The following is a 25,233-nucleotide window of genomic DNA, read 5'->3' as shown; positions in this document are numbered from 1 at the left end:
CACCTCATAGAGCCTTCTCCAAAAATGACCATATAGTCAGTCACAAAGCAAGCCTCAACAGATACAAGATGATTGAAATAATCCCTTGTATCTTATCAGAACACCATGCTGGACCTCAACAATAACAGAAATAGCAAAAGCCTACACACACATGAAAACTGAACAACTCTCTACTAGATGACAACTGGGTCAGGAAAGAAATAGAAATTAAACACTTCCTAGAATTCAATGAAAATGAAAGCATAATATACTCAAATGTATGGGACACAATGAAAGCAGTGTTAAGAGGAAACTTCATAGGACTAAGTGCTTTCATAAAGAAACTAGAGACATCTCATACAAACGACTTAGTCGCTCACCTAAGAGCCCTAGAGAAAAAAGAAGCAGACGCACCCAAGAGGAGTAGATGGCTGGAAATAAACTCAGGGCTGAAATCAACAAATTAGAAACAAGGTGAATAATTCAAAGGATCAATGAAACCAAGACCTGGTTCTTTGAGAAAATCAACAACATAGACAAACCTTAGCCAAACTAACTAAAAGGCAGAGAGACACTATCTAAATCAGCAAAATCAGAAATGAAAAGGGGGACATAACAACAGACACTGAAGAAATCCAAAGAATGATTAGGTCTTACTGCAAAAGCCTATATGTCACAAAATTTGAAAATCTAAATGAAATGGACAATTTTCTTGATCAATTCCACTTACCAAAGCTGAATAAAGATCAGATAAATAAATTAAATAGTCCTATATCCTCTAAGGATATAGAAGGATATGTCATCAAAAGTCTCCCAATCAAAAAGAATCCCAGGGCCAGATGATTTTGGCTCAGAATTCTACCAGACCTTCAAAAAACAGCTAGCACCAATACTCTTCAAACTGTTCCACAAAATAGAAAAAGAAGGAACATTACCAAACTTATTCTATGAGGCCACAGTCACCTTGATACCTAAGCCACACAAAGACTCAACAAAGAAAGAGACTCTCAGACCAATTTCCCTTATTAATATTGACACAAAAATTCTCAATAAAATTCTTGCAAATCTGTCAATGTAATACACCATAGAAACAAACTGAGAGAAAACAGGAAATTTTTAATGGCTGAGAAGCACTTAAAGAAACGTTCAATGTCTTTAGTCATCAGGAAAATGCAAATCAAAAGGACTCTGAGAGTCCATCTTACACCTGTCAGAATGGCTAAGATAGCACATGCTGGCTAGGATGTGGAGCAAGGGGAACACTTCTCCATCGCTGGTGGGAGTTATGAACTTGCATGATCACTGTGGAAATCAATCTGGAGGCTTCTCAGAAAATCGGGAATAGACTTACTCAAGATCCAGTTATACCTTTCCTGGGTATGTATCAAAAGATGCTTCCCGAGCGTAACATTTTAGCTTTTTATGGTATCCAACCATGCTTGGGGCGAATGTCCTGCTTCAATGGCTGTAAAGGCCTGAATGATCATGGCTGCATCACACTGTTGTGAGACTCTAATCTTGCATATATACCACAGGCAAACCAAGGAGACCAACACCAGAAGGCCTGCTAACGCTCCCATGCCCGCCCATTCCTTCAGATGATTCATGGCTGAAGCAATCCATGATGATAATCCTGTGGCTAGTCCTGCGTCCACTCTGGTAGAATTTACTGTGACAATGGCCACTCTCAGCTGCTCCATCGTAGTATCGAATTCTCCAGTCCAATTACCTAAAATATAGCTCGACAATTGTTTAGACAGATTTGCAGCACAGGAAAAATTCTCATGTTATATGCTAGTGACTCAAAGTCCAGCATATTTTCATTGACAGCCAAGTTGAGCGATTTGCCATAGGGTATCAATTTGCTCCTGCACGAGGTCAATCCTCTGATTGAACACCATCAAGCTTCCTTTTAGTTGAGCATTAATTCCTTTATGTACAACTAAGTCATGAGCTACATTGGCTAAATGAAATGTTACGCTCAGGATGTGAGGCTAAGCACTGCACTCAGGGTCAGCCGCTTTGGACCCAGAGAAGAGCATGTCTGGTTGCATGCGGGTTGATGCCCCAGGTCCCGCCTCTGAGAAAAAGGTATCGGATGGGTCTGACGCTCTTTGGGTGGATGACACCTAAATGAACATCGGTACAAAGTCCCAATTTATTTCTAATATCAGAGATCAGACCTCTACTCTTGCCTGATGCGTCTAAAACAAAAAGGGGGAACTGTAGAAAGCTGCGGAATGCTATGCCTTAAAGATGGAGCTGGTTTCCGCCTTCCACCTTCCCGATGGTGAGTGCTCTCTGTCACGAACAATTCCACATTTGGCTAAGGCTGAAGATCTGGCTTGCTTCCATGTATGTGGACCTATCTGCATTGCCCACATGGCACGCCTGGGTTGGCTACCCAGAGGCTATTTAAGCTGTGGGCTGGCTTTCCCCAGGGTCTGAGGATTGTTCAAGGTTCCTGAATAAAGTGCATTGAAAAAAAAAAAAAAAAAAGATGCTTCCCCATACCAAAAGAGCCACTGCTCAACTATATTCATAGCAGCTTTATCTGTAATAGCCAGAAACTGGAAGCAACCTTTATGTCCTTCAACCGAAGAATGGATAAAGAAATGTGGTACATTTACACAATGGAATACACTCATCTACTCATGCAATTTACAGGCAAACGGATAGAACTAGAAAGTGTCATACTGAATGAGGGAACCCAAGTCCCAGAAAAACAAACATGGTGTGTACTCACTTATATGTGGATATTAGCTGTAAAGTACAATCCACAGACCCAAAGAAGCCAAGCGCAGGCAGGGTGCTTGAACCCCATTCAGAAGAGGAACTAAAATAGCCATCTGAAGTAGATGGAGGGAGGGGTATGCAAGGGGGTGAGGATCAGCTGTGGGGAGGATGGAAGGAGAAAGCGGTAATCAATGGGGGAAGTAATCTCTGGCACAAGCTGGAAACCTAGGACAATGGAAACTCCTAGGAATCTAGGAATGTGACCCTAGCGAAGACCCCTGGAAATAGGGGATGTGAACATGAAATGCTCACCTCTTGAAATCAGGCAAGATTTCCAGTGGCAGGATGGGGACACCAACCCAGCCACAATTTTTCCTGCCTTTAAGGAATGTGGGGACAAAGAGGGAGCAGAAAGTGAGGGAATGGCCATCCAATGACTGGCCCAACATGAGTCCCATGCTATGAGAGCAAGCCTACCCCTGACACTATTAATAATATTCTGCTATACATGCGGACAGGAGGCTAGCATAACTGCCATCTGAGTGACTTCACACAGCAGCTAAAGAAAACAGGTACTGAGACCCACAGCCAAAAGCTAGGAGGAGCTCAGAAAATTCTGTGGAAGAGGGGGAGCAAGGATTGAAGGAGCCAGAGAAATCAAGGACACCACAAGAAAACATACAGAGTCAGCTAACCTGGGCCCATGGGGGCTCACAGAGACTGAACCACCAACCAGAGAGCATGTGTGGGATGAGCCTACACATCTGTAACAGAACCTAGACCTTTTAACACGTGTACAGCCTGGACCTCTAACAGCAGGAGCAGGGGCTGCCTCTGCCTCTGTTGCCTGCCTTTGGACCCCTTTCCCCTAATTGGACAGCTTTGTCTGGCCTCAATAGGAGAAGATGCACCTAGGGCAGGTTGATGTCCATGGAAGGTCTCCCCTTGCCTGTGGAGAAAGGGAGGGGGCAAAAGGGGACTTGAGGTTAGAGGGAGGGAGGAGAAGCTCTGATCAGGATGCAAATCAAGTAATTAATGAATGAAAAAAGATCTCTATCAATTTAACAAACCTTAATAAATATGATTAGTGCATCAACAAGTGCCATAAAACCTTGTTAACCACTTGTAGGATGCCAACCAATTTTAAATTAAAGAGATGTCAGGTTAAAATGCCTTGTGATCACTATAGTAAGAGGAGGTTTCTGTATTTAGGTTTCCACACCCACTCAGTTGGAAGGAGACTGTTACTTATTTAGAAGGTTTCTAACTCTGCCTTGTGCTAAAGATGGTGGAAGTGTAGGAGGTGGTTACTAAAAGCTCCAAGAGAAGGAAGCTTGACACTCCATTTACCAGATGGGAATAAAATACCAAGTTACTAGAAATACACAGAGTTTATCTCATGGACAGACATTCACAAGATCGCAGTGAGTCGCTTCAAAGGCCTCTCCCATCCCTTGAGTCTCAGCTAGAGCACACACTTCCAGGTGTGGGGCACAGGCTGCTGCTGTGTGTTGTCACAGTCACACACTGAGTCAAATGAGACCCTGCCTCCGTTCAGCAGTCCTTCCTCACCTGGCCACCCAAGCTTTCCACCCACAGACTGCCTGAACTGTTTCCTTCATCACACATCAAACATGGAGAGACAGGCTTCTCAAATGTGAACACAAAACTGGACGAGTAAGGAGAGCACACCTAGGCCTGTTTCAGTAAGTGTAGAACACCTAAGACAAATGAAACCTGGTAAGAAAGAAAGTAACGCCCATCTAGAGAAACAAAGATACGAATTACAGCAGACTTCTCAACCAGCAGCCAGGATAGGGTAGATGGAACAATTTTGTCATTTCTCCTTAGAGCTCTATAATTCTGTAGACAAAGCCATGTCTTCCAGAAGTAACTGTAATCAGCATCATCAAAATGATTAAAGAGAGATCCCCAGTATGGTTGCTCCACAAAAATGACAAGTTGCCAGGTGAGTGCTTTGGGAGAGCTGAGGGTGAACCAGGAATGGTGAGGAAGGCTGTCTCTCTGTCTGTCTGTCTCTCTCTCTCTCCTTGGGTGATCCTGTCCCACCATGTCACAAATGTTCTAAAAGGCTGATTTATTGCATGATGCATACCTTTCCTGAATCCCAGAATAGTACTTAAAAGACCCATTTGTCTGTCACTTCATATGACGTCTAAGAGGAAATGACATGGCTAAACTACTACCCAGAGTCAGCCAGGATCATGGGGAAAAAGATGCGATAACACTGTGTCTGGTGTGTCCACAGTGGGAGTAGATCTGTGCAACCATTGGTAGCCTCACCCAAAAAGGGCCTCAATAGAATTGGAGGTCAGCTAAGCTAGTGAATTCTAGGGCCATATATGTTCTCCACATGGAATGGGGGTGTCTTGGAAATGGAGCATCTAGTTACAGTATCTCAGGGTCATTGAGGGGCTATAGACCTTTAAATCATCAGAATGCATTTAAAGCAAAGTGAACTGAATACCCTCGATGCAAAGATGATGACTGTTAAACCCAAATGCCGATGCAGAATTAAGACCCAAGTCATAAGGCCATGGAAGCACTCTATGTTGCTTCCTACCTGCTCGGAGAGGATGGTGTCTAGGAAACTCACAACTTCCATGGCTGGGGAGGTATCCCAGCTTTGAGGTGGGACAGTGTCCCAAGGGGTATCCTGAGGCACAGGAGCCCAGGAACCACACAGCTCTGAGAGGAGGCCTCCTCAACAGAGATAGTACAGCTTCCAGGGAGGGTGGTCCCAACCCCTGATGGGATGAGCCTGATCTCCACTCCTTAGTTGGGGTAACCCTTCCCTGGGAGCTGTAACAGCTGGAGAAGGAGCAGGACTCCAGCTCCAAAGTGCCTCAGCTCATCAGGGATTGGAGTAACCTTCCCCTGGGAGCTACAATGTCTCTGTGAAGAGGCCTCCTCTCAGAGCTGTGAGGTTCTTGGACTCCTGGGTCTTAGGACATCTTTGGGATACTGTCACACCTCAGAGCTGAAATACCTTGCCAGCCCTTGGAGTTGTTTGTTTCCTGGACACTTTCCTACCAGAGCAGGAAAGCCAACACACAAATAAGCAACAATACCCTACATTCACTTTCTAACTGGTAAAGGCCAGTGTCCGTACCCGAGCGGAGCTTCCCAGGTCTGCACTCCCATTGCTCCTATTGCTCATTATTATTAAGTGGGAAACATCTTTGGTACGGGTTGAACCCGTCAGTGTCATAGCCTACACTGAGAAGAGTCCTTTGATGTCTGTTCTAGCTGGAAGTAAACTGACCTTAGATGACCTGGAAGATTGTCAATGCAGTGAAACCAGTTGCCTCACACCGTGTGGCAGGAGCTGAGCCAACCACTAAGTTATTTGGGGCATGGATTTGGGAGGATCCATAAAAAGAACTTGAAAATGATAATGGGTTTTGGCTACTTGGTTCATGGCTCCTGTGACCTCATAAAAAGCCGTCTTGAGAAATGATAGTTGCCCACCCATATAAGGCAGCAGCTGGGCCCAGATCTTTCCCTTTTTACTGCAGTGACACTGTTGGTTGGCTGCAGGTTGGTGGAACGCATACTTTGCCTCTGAGAGCTTTAGTTTTCATTGTCCATCTTTGGAGTTGAACACTTGTGATCTACACTGACCTGAACATAATGAGTTTGCTTTCTAGTGTGTTGGTGTTGGGGCCTGGATTTTGACCTATTGTTTTTTGGTTAGTATCATTAAGTTTATGCATTTACTTCAGTTTTTTAATCACCCATTTTTTTAATTATTATCTATTCATTTATCTTGGACATTTTTTAAATTGGTGTATCTCTTTTCCTGAAAACTTTTGTTAGTGTTAGGTGTAAAAAGTAAGGAATTCAATTATGCCATGCACTTGGATCCAACCCACCAGATTTCCCTGGACTTTCCCTGTACTTCAGAATTCTCCTCTTATGGTAAGAATTTTCCTCTGCCACCATGGCACTCATAAGACAAAAGATGTCCTGAGGGGGCTTGAGAGACAGCACATTTCCTCATGGTATCAGAGTGTGAAGAACAGGCTACTGTCCCTTTGTCTCCCATAAATATGAGATTAAGAAAAAAGGGATTAGTACCGTGGCTATGGAAATGAGGAGATTGCAGAGATGATGAGGTCTGTAGTAGTCAGAGTCAAGGGAGAATTTGAGGTCTGAGTGAAAGGACATTGAAGAAGCCTGTGTATTCACTCTTGAACTAGTCAACCACCTACCTAACCCAGGCAAGCAGAGTTCCTGAATCTGTCATCCATGTTACTATTAAAGTCAAAATGTCCTTCTTAAGGGTCTCACACTCTCTCCTGTGTCTGAGTTCCTGGTCTCTAGCAAGAGGTGCTTTCTGGGGAGGTTGTGAAACCCCAGGCTGGTGGAATGCAGCAGGAGGGATTGGGTGATTAGAGACAATGTGACCTGCAAAAGCAATGAGGCAGCTGCTTCAGACCCATCTTCCCCAGTCCCCAACCCTCTGTTCACTGTCCCCTAAAAGCCTGAGCCAAAGCAAAACCTATGTGTCTTCATTTGCTTCTTCTCAGGGTTTGGTCAAGGCAATGAGAAAAGCAATGCAGTGTGCTTGAAGACGGAAAGTGCTGTGCATATAAACATGTTTTGTTTTGGTCCCAGGTGTGGGCTGTGGGGCTGATTCAGATGGTCCACAGCAGCAGACTATTTGCCTCGTGTGGGCTCTGAGAGGAGCTCTTTGCCAGCTGCAGATAGTTTGACTCTGAGGACTCTGGAAAGAGAATAAATGCCAGAGCCCAGAGAGTGTGGAGATCGGAGAAAGAACAAGGCTGCTCTTGCTTTCCCCTTGCTGCTCCTGGTTGCTGTTGTGAGACAAGAAGATGGAGATCTCCTGAAATGAGGATTGGACTGGCTCCAAGGAACCCAACCACCATTACCAGCAGGAAGCAGCTAAAAAAGAACTGTGCCCCCTCTCCCTTTAATCCTTTCTCTGTCCTACCTGGTGTTGGGGTGTTGGAAGAGATTGGGGTGGAATAGGGAGAAAAAGATATAAGAAACATAAATAAAAGTTTGGTTTTTTTTTTTTAAGTACGCCAACAAGAAAGTTTAAAAAAAATCATTTTTGTTTGTGAATAGCCATGCTTAGTTCATTTCTGGCAGTGACCTCACAGGAGCCATTGTGGGGCATTCAGACCCCACCCAGTGAAGGGCTGGGGATTGTCCTCACTCCCTGGAGAAGCTTGTTGCTTGGTGGCTGCAGAGCGGTTGCCTTGGATTTTGGTTTGCATACACTCTGATATTATTGATCACTTGGAAAGGGACATTGTTGATCTGATTTGACTTCCAAAGAGTGAGTTTGTTTTCTGCTTTGTTGGTTTTGACTTAATGTATCTCTTAATTGGTTTTTGGATCAATTCGCACTTTTACTTTAGTTTTTTTTTTTTCTTGCACCCATATTGAGCACATTTGTTGGACATCTTTACGTTTTAAAATTTTGAAAGTTTTATTAGTTGGATTACTTGATTTGTTGCTGTTTAACTTCTTGAGGTTTTTTTATATATATACTGGATATTAGCCCTCTGTCAGATATAGGGTTGAAGATTCTTTCCCAATCTGTAGGCAGTCGTTTTGTTTTGATGACAGTGTCTTTTGCTTTACAGAAGCTTTTCAGTTTCATGACGTCCCATTTATTGATTGTTGCTCTTAGAGCCTATGCTATTGGTGTTCTGTTCAGGAAGTTGACTCCTGTGCCAATGAGTTCAAGGCTCTTCCCCACTTTTTCTTCTAACCAATTTAATGTGTCTGGTTTTATGTTGAGGTCTTTGATCAAGTAATCCAATTAAAAAATGGGGTACAGAGCTAAACAGAGAATTCTTAATAGAGGAATATCAAATGGCATAGAAACACTTAAAGAAATGTTCAACGTCCTTAGTCATCAGGGAAATGCAAATCAAAATGACCCTGAGATTTCACCTTACACCCACCAGAATGGCTAAGATGAACAACTCAAGTGATAACACATGCTAGAGAGGATGTGGAAAAAGGGGAACCTTCCTCCACTGCTGGTGGGAATGTAAACTTATACAACCACTTTGGAGATCAATCTGGCTCTCAGACAATTATGAATTGTGCTTCCTCAAGATCCAGCCATACCACTCCTAGGCATATATCCAAAAGATGCTCAAATATACAACAAAGACATCTGCTCAACCATGTTTGTAGCAGCTTTATTTGTAATAGCCAGAAGCTGGAAACAGCCCAAATGCCTCTCAACTGAAGAATGGATGCAGAAATTGTGGTACATCTACACACTAGAATATTACTCAGTGATTAAAAAAAAAAAAAAAAAAAGGAAATCATGAAATCTGCAGGTAAATGGTGGGACCTGGAAAAGATCATCCTGAGTGAGTTATCCCAGAAGCAGAAAGACACACAGGGTATATACTCACTCATAAGTGGATACTAGACATATAATATAGGATAAACATACTAAAATCTGTACACCTAAGGAAGCTAATCAGCAAGGACGACTCTGGCTAAGATGTTCAATCTCCATTCAGAAAGGCAAAGAGGATGGACATCAGAGGAGGGAGAAAACAGGGAAAAGGACAGGAGCCTACCACAGAGGGCCTCTGAAAGGTTCTACCCTGCAGGGTATCGAGGCAGATGTTGAGACTCATAGCCAAACTTTGGGGAGAGTACAGGGAGTCTTATGAAAGAAGTGGGAGATAGTAAGACCTGGAGAATACAGGAGCTCCACAAGGACAGTGATAGATCCTAAAAGTCTGGGCACAGGGGTCTTTTCTAAAACTGATACTCCAGCCAAGGACCACTCATGGAGCTGGCCTGGAACCCCTGCACAGAGGTAGCCTATGGCAGTTCAGTATCCAAGTGGCCTCCATAGTAATGGGGACAGGGACTGTCTCTGACATGAACTGATTGGCCTGCTTTTTGATCACCTCCCCCCAAGGGGGAAGTAGCCTTACCAGGCCACAGAAGAAGACAATGCAGCCACTCCTGATGAGCCCTGATAGACTAGAAACAGAAAGGAAGGGGAGGAGGACCTCCCTTTTCAGTGGACTAGGAGAGGGATATGGGTGGGGAAGAGGGAGGGTGGGATTGGGATGGGAGGAAGGAGGAAAGTACAGGGGGGATACAAAGTAAATAAACTGTAATTAATAAAAAGAAAAAAAACAAAAAATAAAATACGCAAAAGCAACATAAAAAAAGTGGTCAGTTGGTCTTGGTCTGTCCTTGTTGGGAGAGGTTCCGTCTTGTCCTCATCTTGATCTCAGTATGTTTTGTAACACACTGAATTTATCATTGCTCCCAGGGTGGAGCAGCAGGAAGACAGCAGCTGAGGCAGGTTTGATAACCTCTTAGGTCAGCCTGATGCCTGTCTGTGAATCTGGTAATCGCTTTCAGGATTGTCAGTTCACCTCAACCCCACTAGGGCTCCCGTGGATCCTACTTGTTTCTTCCTTGTCTTCAATTTTATTAATTTGTGTCTTCTCTCCAGAAAGTTCAGGACATGAGTTTCTTGGATTTTTCGTCCTTTCAAAGCCCCCAGCTCTTTGCTTCTTTGGCCTTTGTTTCACCCTCTTAGCGTCTACTTATTTATAGTTCTGATCTTATGCTTTGTCATAACTGCTTTGGGATTTGTATCCCTGACCAATCATTTATCATTACAATGATTGAGATAGCTATGAGTTTCACAGTGCAGGGCCCAAACACCTTAAAATTGCTTCCTGCTTCTGTTCTTTTTTTTTTTTTTTTTTTAACTTCTAGCACCATGTGGAGGTGCCATTCCCCATCTGAGGAGGTGGGGCACAATGAGGAGGCATATCCCTTCATGGATGTCTGGAAGGCAGGTTTGCCTCCAGAATACATCAAGACAGGCTCCACCCTGTCCAAATCCACCTCTGAGGACAATATGTGTTTCTAGAGACATGGCAGAAGAAGCCCTCTCATGGGTCTAAAAGACCTATTTCTCCTATGGCTGAGGCAACCACAGGTATCTTCAACAGAAGGAAGGGTGGCCACACACCTGCAGAAAGACAGCATGTTTTTAACATTCTTTTTCTCACAGGCCCTGCACATTTTCCACCCCTCCCTGCACTCCTAAGGAGGCCAGGGAGGGAACCTGCCCTGTCCACATTCCTGGCATCCGCTGACAGAAAAGCGCAGGAGGCAAATGAAGAAAGCCGTACTGAGGGCACGTCTAGTCCGGCTCACCTGACTCACACAGGCTGAGGGACACCAGCTGGTCTGGGAACGCAGCCCCACAGGATGATGGTGTGGAGGCTGCGACTGTGGGGACTGGCAGCACCGTCACGCTCAGTCACACATCCCTCGACGTACTGTGCTTACTGGAGGACACCAACCGCAACAGGACCCAGGACCACAGGATGTTACCAAGAACAGCAACACCACAAGAGGTCTGAGTGAATACACAAGCCCATGGACACCATTGACTCTGCACAGTACAGAAACACCGAGAATGAAAACAGCAGGGGCGTGTGCTTGGAAGAAACATCAGTTTTTCCTACGTCCAGTAACGACTGGTCCCAGGGAGCACACAGAGCCTCTTATAACAACAGGAGGGGTTGGGAGGGGGTGCGGAGGCAGACTTGTCACCAGCTTAGCAGTTTATGCTGTTGTCTCCTCACCCCAAAGAAAGAAGGCACAACCTCCTTACTGGTGTCCCAGTAAGACACCGTGAGAGATGGAAAATGGAGTCTTCAGAGGAGTGCAACACATCTTTGCTCTTTAAAGGCTGCCGCTGTGCCACCATCGTGTGTAAGCCATGAACCAGAAGGTGTGTGTGACCCTAGAAGGAAGAGCCCCACGCATCCCCCATTACGTGGATTCTGAGGAAGTTGGGATAGAAGCAAACAGCAGAGGATGTGGCCAGAGTGTGGGGAGGGAGGCAGGAGGGCTTGGTGAAGGCAGGGCAGGTTCAGACAGGAGGATCATGTGGGCTGCCCGGCAGACGGAATGCGAGGGTCTAAGCTGTGTGTATCATTTGGATACCATGAATCTGGTGTGGAAGATGAGTTTCCAGTGCCTGACCTTGGTGTAACACACCAGTGAACTTGAGCTCATTCTTCTGCCGAGGTTGCTGGCCTTAGTGGCAGCTTATCAATTTGTCTGAAATAACACTTCCACAACTGTAGCCAAAACCCAGTCACTATGGTCGGCTACATTGATCATCCCTAGGGGCAGTGACAGTGGACTGACTCATCAGGATTATCATATTCCGGACTTGATTCTTGTTTTCCTGGAAAGTTTTCTGGCTGCTCTAGGGCCCGTGAGACAGGAACTTGGGGCAGAGAGACACCAAGCACCGACTTACTGAATTGGCCCATCATTCCTACCCTTATTCTAATCTATTGCCATGACAAGACACTGTGACCAAGGCAAGTTCTAAGAGAAAACATGTAATTTGGGGTCCACAGTTCCATGATGGGGAATCTGGCAACAGGCAGAAGGTTTGAGATCAAAGAGGTAGGCCGCAGCTTACCTTTGATTCTCAAGCACAAGGCAAAGAGAGGGAGCCCTTAACTCTCCCAGACATATGATATGAACATGAGCATAACTCAGTGCAAAGGACCATGGTATCTAGGAAGTGTGCTCTCAGTGAACTCCTGGGGTTGGGAAACCCTTCTAAGCATCGAGGAAAGATCTTCCCAACCTGGCTTATGAGACCCTTGAGGTGCTAGAAATGGCAAACTCTGGGCAACTGATAACTCATTATCTGTGTCCTGTCATGGTGAAACAGCATTGAGGACCAGGATATTTGGTCTGAGGACACTGGAAGCAGAGATCCTGAGGCATATATCTGCCCATCTCCTCTCAGGGCAAAGGCTGCCTAACCTGAGGTAATGTGAGGGAATTGTGTTCCTGTGAAAAAAGGTTACAGATCCATTACAGACACCATTCAATAGGCCAGGCCACTTCCTTCAACATCTCTCAGGTACCGAGCCTCATCTGCCTTGGGAACTTTGCTCAGTGAAGGACATGATCATTTGTGTGTCCCTTTGAGCCAGCAAATGCACACAGCAGATCTTAACACAAGTCAATGTAGACATTTTTGGCTAGCCTTCCTGCTCTCCCTCACTTCTCAGTATGGCAGGAAATTGGTAATAACCTATGGTCTTCCTCAGTTCGTATGCTCTCAAGAGTCCTACAAACTCCATAGGGAACACTTCCACCCTCCAGCTTGTAGCGCGTCTCCTCCAGAACTGCAATGGGAGGTTGACCACCAAGCAGAGTCTTTGCTCCATGTGCTCTGTGGACTACTTTAGGCTCCTGAGAAATAACATGAGGTGAGAATCTAGCCATTGGAACCTCCCTTCTTGTGGCATGGGTCAGAGCTCACGAGGCCAAGTGCTTGTTATGCAAGTGAGATGATGTGAATTCATATCTAGCAACCACAGAAAAGCCTTGCACAGCGCCGTGAGCCTCCCCTCTGTGGAGGTTGAAGGAACAGGCCCACTTCCATCCCTGTGCAGATGACTGGAATAATTTCCAACCTCCAACTTTAAGATGGTTCTCAGAAAGCAACGTAAAAACGACATTTGAGCCTTACTAGTCACGCATGGCAGAACACATGCAAGTGTTCCAGAAAACACATGTGAAACTCATACACATGAACACACACACACACACACACACACACACGATATGAGGCATAAGAAGTAGAGAAAACCATTAACCTTTCATCTTTGATGATTGTTCACGTGTGAGATTTATTTCTCAACCTATAAGAAGTGTGATTTTTACCCTGCAGCACTGAAGTGGATGGCTCCTGTGTAACTGTTTGGATTTGATCTTTGTGTCATCAGGTGTATCTGCTGAACAGCAAGCGCATGGCCAGAATCAGTGAAGAACAGCAGGGTAAACTTCTAGGCTAACCTCCTCACCTCCAGGAGGGCCACAGTGCAGTAGCTCTTAGCTTTGTTTGGGGGCTTTGCCCACAATGCCTCAGCGTAATGGACGCTGTGAGTTCATTTCCCGCCCAGTGTTCCTACTCAAGACTGAGTAAAACTGGAGCAGTGTCAATGCCTTCATATCTGAAACAAGGCTTTTCAGGCTGACATGGAAAGTCCTTTACTTTATTAAATGCTTGTTTGATTTTTCATGCTGACTCGTCACTTCTCCTTGAAGGAAAACTGATATCTAATCCCAAGTGAACAGGAAATCCCGGGACACTTCTTCCCAGCCAGGAACTTCTAACCCTGAGTTCTCTTCACTTTCTGGAGCCAGTCCACCCGAGGCTTTGGCACTGGTGCTTGTAGCTGCTCTTTGGCCAGGACACCCATGTCTTATTGGAGGCTGGTTCTAAAGGTGGCAGACCTGTCAGGCCTGCAGCATGGTCACAGGGCTGCGCAGCTCTTCACTGCTGGAGAGCCAGTGTCCGGACGTGATCAAGGGTTATAGTCCAGCATCCTGCCCCAGACCCAGAAGACTTAGGGGTGGGTTTCCAAATGCAGATGCAAAGAGCTTCTGGAGCAGACTCTGCTCTGACAGCCCAAGGCTGTCAGGTTAAATTCTTTCTGTCCTCTTTCTGGCTCCTAGTAACTGCTGCATCTGTTCCACAATCTCAAAAAAATCACTGACTCTATTTCTAAACCTTCTACTAAGTACATGTGTGTCACGTGTGTCACCGGCCTGAAAGAGCTCCCAAGCTTCTGGGCAGCATTCTTTTCCACCTGGGGGCTGCATTAGTAATACCAGCCAATTAAACTCTCAGTTTCATGTTCCTGACATGCAAATCGCACTAAACATCTTCTCAGCCTTCCATCTGCTCACAGACATTCCTTTGAGCATCCCAGACTCTCTAGACAACTGACCAGGTTACAAGGAGCCAGGCAGCGCTGACTGAGCTTCAGGGCAGAGGACCTATCTGGCTGGCACAGCACACAGGAGTGGAAACCTTCCCCTGCGGTTTATCAAGATGAGTTCCCTTCTGTGCTGTGAGGCCACTTGAACTGCTGGTGCAAAGCACTTCCTCTTTGCAGTGGCCTTGCCAGCTCTGTGCTAGGTCAACGCTAGGCATTCAAAGGTGCTAGATGTTACAGTAGCAGAATTATGACACCAGCAAATGTTCCCTTCTGCCAGTAATGCGCAAACAAATGATTACTGATTTTTATAACCAATCAACTGCATGGATAGAAACCCACGTTGCCAAACGGCATAGGAAGCTGGGCATTGGCTTCTTGACGAGTCTAACATGAGTAGTATAGGAAGAAGGAGTTAAAGAAAGCCTCACAAGATCAGAACCACAGGTCCCAGAGCTTGGATTGGGGGAAACAAAACACACATTTTCTGGGAGGGGTTAATGAAAAGGAGACCCCAGGGATACAAGAGCTGCCAACTCCAGAGTTAAATATCTACAGATCATTAAAACAGCCAGGGGCCAGAGAAGGTGGCTCAGTTCAGATGTCCCCACTGCAGCTGTCCTGCAGTCTGCACAGACCCACCCAGAAAACTGGGAGATACAGGAAGACATCAGAGAAGCAGGGGAATAGGAAAACACGAAGTACAGGTGGCCTGAGGAGGCTTCGTAAAGTGCTGGGCCGGCAAGGCTCTGACTTCCGTCTCCCCTCCTTCAGCAAGCAGTTCTGGCGGCATTTGTTTGGATTCCCAACACTGGCAAGCTGGAGACCTGTTGGTTCCTGGGCCTCGCGTCCAGCCATACAGCCTAGCCAAATAACTGAGGCCTGATACAGATGAGAGAGCCTGTCTCAAGAAACAAAGTGAGTGTGTCTGAGGAACAAACACTGAGGTTTTCCCGGGGCTTCAACAAAATGAATGTAAGTGTACACACAGAGACAAGTAAATCCAGAGAGAGAGAGAGAGAGAGAGAGAGAGAGAGAGAGAGAGAGAGAAATACAGAGGGCCCCACGCATATCCATACCTGTGCACAGGTACACAGGCAAGAGCTAGCACACACATGCAAACACACACACACACATGCACACACACCACATACCTACCTCAATAGTAAAGGGAAACATAAAATATCATTTGCACTTTTGTGGAATGATTTTTGTTTCTGAAGGTTTTTCGGTTGTTTTGTTCTTTGACACAGGGCCTGTAGCACATCATGAAAGGTGAATTTCTTTCATATCTAAGAGGGACCTTAATCTCCTACTCCTCTGCCTCCACCTCCAAGAGTCGATTACAGAGATCTGCCTTCTTCTTCCAGCTGTATAGTGCTAGATCCAGAGCACAATTGCCCGATGCTGAACCAGCCCTCTGCAGCTGAGCTACACACAAGCATTTTACCAATTTTACGTGGAGACTTGGTCTCCTGCAAGGGTAGGCATCTCTTCTGGACCTGGTATAATTGTGGGTGCTTTCAATTTACGATGTGTAGCTTGGGTCTCTTTCAGCAGACACAAACACATAAAGAAGTCAGGAACTAGAAAAATAAAACCAATAGAATTCTCAAAATGAGAAGTGTCAGTGGGCTCCATGGTAACTCATTATTCCTGAAGCTCAGAGAGACAGGATCAGAGCCCACTCAGAGCCTCAGGAGAGACAATTCCTGTTAAGAATGAGAAGGCCAGCACTGAGCTGACCCAGCCCAGCTAGAGCTCCAGTATTCTGGTGACAGCTCTGACCAACAGGCAGGCAGTTTCTTAGTGTTCTTCACCTTGGGTCATCATCTTTTGGTCAGGACAAAGGCCAATGTCACATTGACACAGATGGACAGACACAGCTTAACTGCCAATCTGGGGACTTGGCCTTCTGAAGAGTTCTACATTCTAAGGAACAGCCAGCTCATGACTGTGACAAAGAGTAACAATCATGGAACTAGGGGACAGTGTGGGGGAGATGGCTCAGCAAAGTGTATGTCATGAGTTAGGTCCTTCCTCATGACATATAAATCATGAGGAAGGACCTATGCTCTTGACCAAGGAACCACTAGCATAGAGTCCACCAGCATACTGGGAAAAAGCCCTACTCTCTAAGAGCATAGGAAGGCGTCGAGGTGAGCCCCAGAACTTGCTAAGAGATTGTTTCTTAAAAATCAAGGTGGGGGCTGGGAAGATGGCTGAGTGTATAAGAGCACTGTCTGCTCTTCCAAAAGACCCGGGTTCAATTCCCAGCACCCATATGGCAGCTCACAACTGATTATACCTCCAGTTTAGGAATTCTGACACCTTCATACCAATGCACAGAGAATAAAATCAAATTATATTTAAAAAAATGTCAAGGTAAAAGACTAAAGAAAAGTGGATTCTGGGGGTTATCTATGGCTCTGTGAACAACTACACTCAGAAAAGAATACAGAGATGCACACACACAGTGAGAGAGGGAAACATGGAGAGACAGAGGGATGTGGTGGAGAAACATCCTTGGAAAGGCCTCAGGACCTTGCCTGGAACTGTGACTTTATCCTCCCAGCCAGATGAGCATGGAGTCCATGTTATCAGCAAGGGTTCTCTGCTTGGAGCCAGAATTATTCTTTTTCATCTGATTTGAACTGAAGACACTATGCTCTGTGCAAAATTTAACACGGGATCATAAATACAGACCTGCACATAGTCCACAAGTTCCAGAAGGAACCAAGAACACTAAGTGTGTTTACCAACAGGTCCACGTAACCCACAAAACTCAGGACAGTCACAACAAACACAGTAACAGGCATCCTTTCAGTGGCAACAGGACCTCTTTCCAGGGACACTGTGGTTCAGTGCTATAGCCTGACCAGGCCCATCAGTGGGGTAGCCTGTCAAGCCCAGCAGCAGCCTGTGCTCTTTGCCTCATTGGAAGCAGCATTCCTTATACAGACCCCACCAAACACAGGAAAATCCTCCTAACTTGTTACATTGTATTTTACTTCTTGAGGGGGCAGTTGTGATGCTGCCCTTGTTCATGTTACCATGGACACAAGAGGTGAGCTCTAAAGCTGATGAAGACTGATGCCACGGAGACCTACGACAACCAAGAACAATTCTGAGGAGACAGTGATACGCCATTTAGTGGCATATGGGAGGACCTCCTGTTTTCCCTGGAGGACTCCGCTTCTGATCCGGAGCCTTGCAGGGTGACGGTGTGGAGGCTGAGATTGAGGAGACTGGCTGGCAGCACTGTCACGTTCAGTCACGCACCCCTCCATGTATTGTGGTTCCTGGAGGACACCAAGAGCAAAGGGACCCCAGGACCACAGGATGATGCCCAGGCTAACAAGAGCATCAACGCCACACTAGAGCCTTGAGTGAAACTGACCTACAGTTCAGTGAGAGACGTGTGATCCTGTAGACTCTGTGGAACCTCACCAGCATGGGAACCCTATGAAAATAAGGCCATAGCCCTTGGAGAGCCATCACCCACATGTAGCAAAGATCAGCCCCAGAACGCACCCACAGTTCTCTAGTAAGCACAGAAGAAGGGCCTGGGAGGGGTGAGGAGTCAGGTTAATCACTTGTTTCCCAGTTTACGCTGTTGCCGCCCCCGAAAGGAGAAACAACCTCCAGAGCAGGACCAACAAAACGTGAAAAAATAGAGTCCAGAGGGAAACAGAATAGGTGTGGCCACCAACATTCTCTTGTGTCTTTGATCTTTGCTTTTTCAAGGCCCTTTGCCACTCGCATGCTGCACCCATTTATAGGACATGAAGCCTAAGATGCCTGAGACCCTAGAAGGAGCTTTTTTTCACTGCATCTTCCTTAAGTTAATTTTGGGGAAGTTGAGCCAGAAGCAGAGAGCAGAGGATGAGACCAGGGGCTAGAGAGGGAAGGAAGGAGGAGAGAGGATGGAGGAAGGCTTGGCTAAAAGGAGCATAGACTAAGATGGAAGGAATCAGGTGAAGAGCTATGGAACAACACGGCAGCTCTTGGGAAGCCCTTCTCTGTCACATTAACAAAGTCTTTGCTTGTGTCTTTTTCCAAGGTCTGAGGAACAGGCTTGGCTCTGTGGCAGCTAAACCACGGGTCTGTGTTCAGCCTGGTGTGGCCAATTAGTCTCAGGAGAAAGCCAGCCCAGAGCTGGAAGAGGCTGTGTGCTCCCAAACCTGTTGTTAGCTGTCAGCAACCTCCAGCAAGCAGCTTGCAAGCTCTGCACCCTTCATCTCCCTGCAGTGTGTGAGTCCTGCCTAAATTAGCTCCCCAACTGCTTAAATTCATAGTTCCCCCGCACTGCGCACCGGGCAGGGAAGTCAGCCACACAGCAACCTTGTTCTGAAGAGGCAGCCATCTGGCTTCACACCCCAGAGAGAACTGCATCTCTCCATGGCTTGTGGTCTCCACTAGCTTGCGCCCTAACTCCCATCAACATCATCAATAACAGAATGCAGACAAGTGTGTGTACCCCGTAAAACAGGGGTAAAGAGGCACAGACAGAGGAAGGGAGGGGAGGAGAAGAGGGCCAAGTGGGACATACCAAGAGAAGAAAAGCAGAAAGAGGGGGAGGAGAAAAGAGCAAGAAACTGAGGAAGGAGGAGTGTGTGTCCAGAGGAGATTCCAGTTAGACTGTTGAGAAGAAAGGATGAGCTTGCTGGGTGGGGAGAGGGGTAATGGACAAGCAGGAGAAGCAAAATTCCTCTGCAGAGGAGAGTTGGGGGCAGGGTGGGGGTAGGGCAAGGGTACCCAGGGGAAGATCTGTCTTCGGGTGCTTCCTGCTGTGCAGCACTTGGATGCTTCCTGGAAAACCTTCTCCTGTCCTGCGATGCTCACACAGGGTGTGTCTGTGGGGAAGAGAAGCCACATCCTTCCCAGGAGCCTCGTCCTCTCTGCTGTAGCCAGGCTTTGGGCTGATCTGGGACCATCTATGTCTCTGTCTTCACAGCCTTCTTCCTTCAGGGCCCAAGTGCAGCTGCTGCTCCATCCAGGTATGACAAAATGGTATACATTTCGTATCCCGGTGTGTGTGGGTTCCTGATTTTAATTGAGTAAATTTACATGGTTGTTCTCTCTAGAATAAATAGATAAGTTGGGCATGACAGGGCTGTGGGCTGTTACTTCCCCGACAAGACCAGTAGTAGCCTTTGGAATTCTTTGTGCTAAGTGTCCATCTTTAGGGTCAGGGTTAGAAGGAGACCTGACTGCCATGTAGCTACAGATGACAGCCAGTGGTATTACATGCAGTCTTCCTGAGTGAGGCATCTGCAATGCTCTCTTGCCCACCTTTCACGTCGGGAGCTGGTCCTTGAGTCAGCAAGGCCAGACCAGCTGACAGGAATGAAGGGGTCTAATCTTCGGGAATCAGTCAGGTGAAGTCATTTTGAGTCTACTATGAACGTGCTTGTGAGGAGGGTGAGTTTCTGAGGCCTGATCTTATTGTCCACCCACTGACCAAACTGATCTCGCTTTTCTCTGAGGCTGCTGGCCATGGCCAGTGGGAACACGGTCCTTTGTGACAGCTTATTAACTTGTCTGGTGTCCATTTCTTTGGCCACATTTTGTGCCTGTAGCTAGCCGTGAATGTGTCCTATATGGCAGCCTGCTCTGCCCGACCCTGGTAATAAGCATCACACACAAGGCTATCCCAATGAGGACTTGAGTCTTGGTTCCCTGTTGGAATTGAGTATTTCCCTTCCAGTATCACTTACTGAGGAGGCTCATTCCTGCTGTCTGAGTTTCTAACCTACTGTCACGTCAAAACACCATGATGAATGTATAGGGGAAAACTACATTATACTGGCTGGTTCCCAAGGCTAAAGTCTACAACCATCGTTGCGGGGAGAATGGTAACAAGCAGGTAGGCATGAGGCTAGAGAAGTGCTGAAAGGTCACTTTTGAGTCTCGAGTATAAGAGAGAAAGGGAAAGAGCTTTGTCTTTTGAATCCTCAGAACTAGCCTAAGCCCACTGACAGGCCTCTTCTTTGAAGGCCTCATGGCCTAATCCTTCCCAAGCAGCTTTACCATGGGACATCAAAGTAACCCAACGTGTGTCTATGGTGGCCATTTTCATCCACTCCCCCTTTCACCAGTGGCCTTGATGTCAGAACACTCCTCACGGTAGCATCACACTGGGTTCTGCCTGTTGAAATCTCTTGCCTTGTGCTCTGCTTATATTTTCAGAGAACTGTCACCCATGTCTTAGCTCTCTTCCCATACAGATGTTCCAGAAAACCTTCTGAAAGAGTTACACACACACACACACACACACACACACACACACACACACACACGACAGTAGGCTTGAAGAGAAAATAGAGACAGCCAACTATTAACATTTCATCTTTTATAAATGGTTGTTCTAACATTTTTTTTTCTATAAATAATTGTTCTTATGTATGAGATCTATTTCTCAACCTGCAAAAATCGTGATTTTTGTCCAGGAGCCTTTGAATAAAAGGCTCCTGAAAAACTGTGGTTGATTTTGATTTTTGCCTCGTCAGATGGGGCTGCAAAAGCACGTGGAATCTGGGTAGAAAAGCTTGTCTCGAGCCACACATCCTCGTCCAGAATGTGGAAGAAACTCCAAAGACTCCTGGAAGGAGCTTTCCTTACCCTGACCCTGACTTTGATGAACAGATACACGCTAGAATTCAGTACAACATGTAAGCAGGAGAGAAAAATCTCTGGTGGACACGGCAGTTGTCCCAGTCATTGCTGACAGCATTGTACCCATTTCCCTATGTCAGTCAGAGGAACGCTCTGATATTTAACCCAGAAAGAAAGAGGAGGTGAGGTGGTCTCAGTGGCCTTGCAGGCAAAAACGGGCAGTATTCCTTCTCCACCTAAAGCTCCTGTGAGGCCCTCGGTGGGTGTGGCCTCTAGGTGGGTAGTTGGTCTACAGTTCCGAGTCACAGACACACCTAGGAGAAGGGTTTATTCTAGCTATCCCACAGTGCACACAAGCCCAAACACAAAAATTCACCATCAAAATATTCTAGTGTTTTTTTAGTAGTTTTTGTTTACAATATGTCTAGGAAATGTATTTCTCTTGATTTATATGCTTTAGAAATAGGCTTTTGAAGTTAAAATATGAAACTAGCTCATTTATTTTTCCTATCTTTCTTATTATTTTTACTTAATTAGGGTTTCTATTGATGCATTGAAGCAGCATGACCAAAAAGCAAGCTGAGGAGGAAAGAGTTTACTTGGCTTACTCTTCCACCAAGCTGTTCATCATCGAAGGAAGTCAGGACAAAAACTCAAGCAGGGTAGGAACCTGGAGGCCGAAGCTGATGCAGAGGCCATAGAGGGGTGCTGCTTACTGTCTTGCTTTTAACGGCTCATTCATTTTGCTTTCCTAGAGACCCAGAACCACCAGCCCAGGGATGGTACCACCCCACAATGAGCTGGACCCTCCCCATCAGTCACCAGTTAAGAGACTGCCTTACCATGCCAGCCTCCAACTCCATTGTATAGAGCCATTTTCTCCCTCCTCTCAGGCAACTCTAGCTTGTGTCAAGCTGACGTAAAACTATCAAGCACGTTTTGGGTTCTTGTATCAGGATCCTCACATGTAACTTGAAACAAGACAATGAATAATAAATAAATAAATAAATAAATAAATAAATAAATAAAAAGATCTTAACATTACACAGTATCTGCCACACACTGATGCCCTCTGGGTTTTTTGCATAAATAATAGTGTGTGTGTGTGTGTGTGTGTATCTGTGTGTGCATATGAGTGACAGTCCATGTATGTTTGCATGTATGTATGAGTAGGGCTCATGCATACCGACCTCTGCACTGCCATCCCCATCACAGGGTTATGTAACAGGCCCTTTATCTCCGTTTTCTTTCCTATAAAAATGTCTTCTGTTCCTGGTGAGATGGCTCAGTGGTTATGATCACTTACTACTCCTGCAGAAGGCCTGGGTTTGTGTCCCCAGACTCCAACTCTGGCTCACAATCATTGGTGAACCCAGTTCCAGGCCCTCCAAAGCCCTCCTCTGATCTCCATGGGTCCCTGCATCATTTGGTGCCTGTACAGACATAGCCTTGGACACGCACACATGTACATACAACCTGAAGTACTAACAACGCTTTGAAGACTATGCTTGGGGGCGTGGACCTGCCATTTTAGCATGGTGAGATGCGCAGGGCTGCCCTCGCCCAAGGTGGCTGCCTGTGGGTACGCGCTTGCGCAGGCGCACCCCCGTGCTTGCACACGGCCCGCCATATGATCTTCTGGAACACACGGAGAAGTCTCTTCAGTGTTGATCTTTGTGTCGGTTTCTGAGGACTAATGGCCCCTTCCTGTTGTGTGCAGCAGTTCCCGCTGGGCCGATGAGAGTCTGTCTCACTCTTCCTGGGGACGGTGTGCTGTGCTGTGTTGAGAAGGTATTAATTACCTCAGTGTTAGACTACCTGTTTCTTCTCCGTCATGCTGAGCCTCTCCTTTTTTGTTTCAATTAAGTTTTTTTTCTTTTACTCAGTCTCATTTTTACTTGTAATTTCATTTCTAGCTGTCCTCTTTTCTCTGCTATCTCTTATTTTTATCTCATCAATTGGATATTCATTTCACTGGGAAATTTCTAATCTCCACTATATTTTTAGCTCATAGTCCACACCACCACTAGGCTCATTTATAAAGTAAGCTCCTTATTCTTGTAGTTTCAGCAGGGAGTAAATTATCATTTTTCATCTCCTTGCTCAGAACGTCTTCCCTGTGAATAAAATTTGAAATAGTGACAATTAAAAAGAAAAAACCTTATGCTCAGAGCATAAGACTGTCCTCTTAGTGGTGGTGAGATCGTAGGTGGAAATGCCCATGCCCAAGGCACACATGCTGCCTTAGCTAGTTGGTGTCCTTTGTCCCTTTTGCCTCTTTGACATTCGTATCCTCTCCTTGTACTCCTTTCGCGTACTCTGGCAGCCCACACAAGCCTTCTTATTTCAACTTCAAACACAAGGGTGTGTCTTAGGTAAACCTGGATGCTTCGGGACGATGGCACCTAAAGTGCTCTCCTCCATCACATTCCTCATAGCACATGCCTTGAGTTCGCTCCCTCTTGAAAATCCCGGTCCTGTTGCTTTCATCAAGTCGTCAGTGGCCAGGTTTCACAGCCTGTGGTGCAGACACAAGAAGAACAGCTCAGATCAGAACCGGAGTCCCAGAAAGGCAGTCACAGTTCCAGCCTCCCTTCTTTGATTGCTTGGTGTTGACTGAGCGCGGTGTTCACAGCCACCGTGGTCTGTGCCCATCATAGGCCCCCTTGTCCTGGCTTGACTCCCATCACCCTGGCTCACCCAGTCCAGCTCAGCTCCTTGATACTTGCTGCCAACACCACCCCAAGAGTGATGTCTCCTCTAAGCAGATCAAGGCTTCTCGTGTTAGGATGGAGTGACAACACGAGATGCATAAAGAACTCTGAAGGAATATGTCTAAGAATAAGTAAATGGGAAACAATAAGCTACATAGGAAATTGTAGATTTCAGAGGGTAAAAGAAGGGCTAGAGAGATGGCCTGGCAGCGAAGACACTTGTGTTCTTGCAGGGGCCTAGAGCACTCCTCAAGCTGTTGTCCAGATAGTCTCTGAGGGGAGGCCCTCTGAGTGACTCCTGTGGCTCTGGGTGACTAAGCTGGTGACGTCAGTGGTGACGTCACAGGGCTATTCACAGTGGCGTGGCCTCCGATGCCCAGAGCCTTTTCAGACAGAGCAGGGGTAGGGAAGGATGTCACCAGGAAATGGGTCCAAATCCCAGCAAGATCTAAGATGTCCGCTTGTCATTGAGGGAGGGAAAGCTCCCTGACAGCAGTGACCAGCCCTTCATGTGGGCTCATGATTGGTCACGTGACTGTCAGCCAGCCAGCTGTCAAGGTGACTGCAGCCAGAAGCTGGCTCAGCTACAGCTTGTGCTCCAAAAAGCTGGAGCTCAGTGACAGCTGCCAGTGTGCAGGAACAGCCTGTTTGAGAGGGCAGTTTCCTGAGACACACGCACATCTGGACATGACACAGAACACACATCCCAGCAGCCTAGACCTCAGAGCTGGACCGTCCCTCCTGGAATGTGGATGATCAAAGGTCTCGACCTGACCCGTAAGAGGCTCTGTGCCTTCTGGGACTGCCTGGCTCCTCCTTGCTGCCCTCGTAGGGTGGCGAATCTGCCCTGTTTAAAGGACACTGGCTGTTTACCAGACATTGGAAAAGCACGGGAAGCACGAGGTCCCTGCCAAGAAAGATGGAGGGAACTGAGCTCTGTCTCCATGCACTAGTTGGGCCTTTAAAGTGGTAACTTTAACCTAATTCCAGACACTGAATATCTGATAACAACTATTGGTAAAATAGCAAGAACATGCAGGTTATCCTATTAAACAACGAAAAGGCTGTAGTAGCTGGCTTCTCGCAGGAGAAACTGGGGGTCACACGCCGACACCAGACAGGGGAAGATCTTAGCCTGAGCTAGAATCACGAGGGAATCGTTTGAATGCACGTGACTTCTACCCCAGGGCTCCAGCTCAGGCTCCAGAGCCACCTCTGTGATTTTTACCCAGAAAATCCGCACGCTACTCTCTGAAACCTGTTTTTATGAGAAAGATCAAATGTCTAAAAATAAAGTTTGAAATAAAGACTAGCTCAGAGAGATCGTGGTCCAAGGCATTTATTTCCTGGGGAATAAATCCATG

At 46.4% G+C, this 25,233-nt stretch overlaps 1 long non-coding RNA gene across 2 annotated transcripts; it reads left to right on the top strand.

The window, feature by feature from the left end:
- Positions 1-18,896: 18,896 nt before the first annotated feature.
- Positions 18,897-22,189, top strand: LOC132649257 (uncharacterized). Of its 2 annotated transcripts, none has more exons than XR_009587696.1 (4): positions 18,897-19,009; positions 19,495-19,537; positions 21,693-21,817; positions 21,911-22,188. It is a non-coding gene; the product is annotated as an uncharacterized LOC132649257 (long non-coding RNA). The 2 variants fall into 2 exon arrangements; XR_009587695.1 differs by having other exon boundaries at positions 18,902-19,007; positions 19,387-19,537; positions 21,911-22,189.
- The last annotated feature ends 3,044 nt before the right edge of the window (positions 22,190-25,233 follow it).

Source organism: Meriones unguiculatus, chromosome 19 (assembly GCF_030254825.1).
Source record: "Meriones unguiculatus strain TT.TT164.6M chromosome 19, Bangor_MerUng_6.1, whole genome shotgun sequence".
Taxonomy (NCBI): domain Eukaryota; kingdom Metazoa; phylum Chordata; class Mammalia; order Rodentia; family Muridae; genus Meriones; species Meriones unguiculatus.
This window is presented reverse-complemented; position numbering and strand designations above follow the sequence as displayed.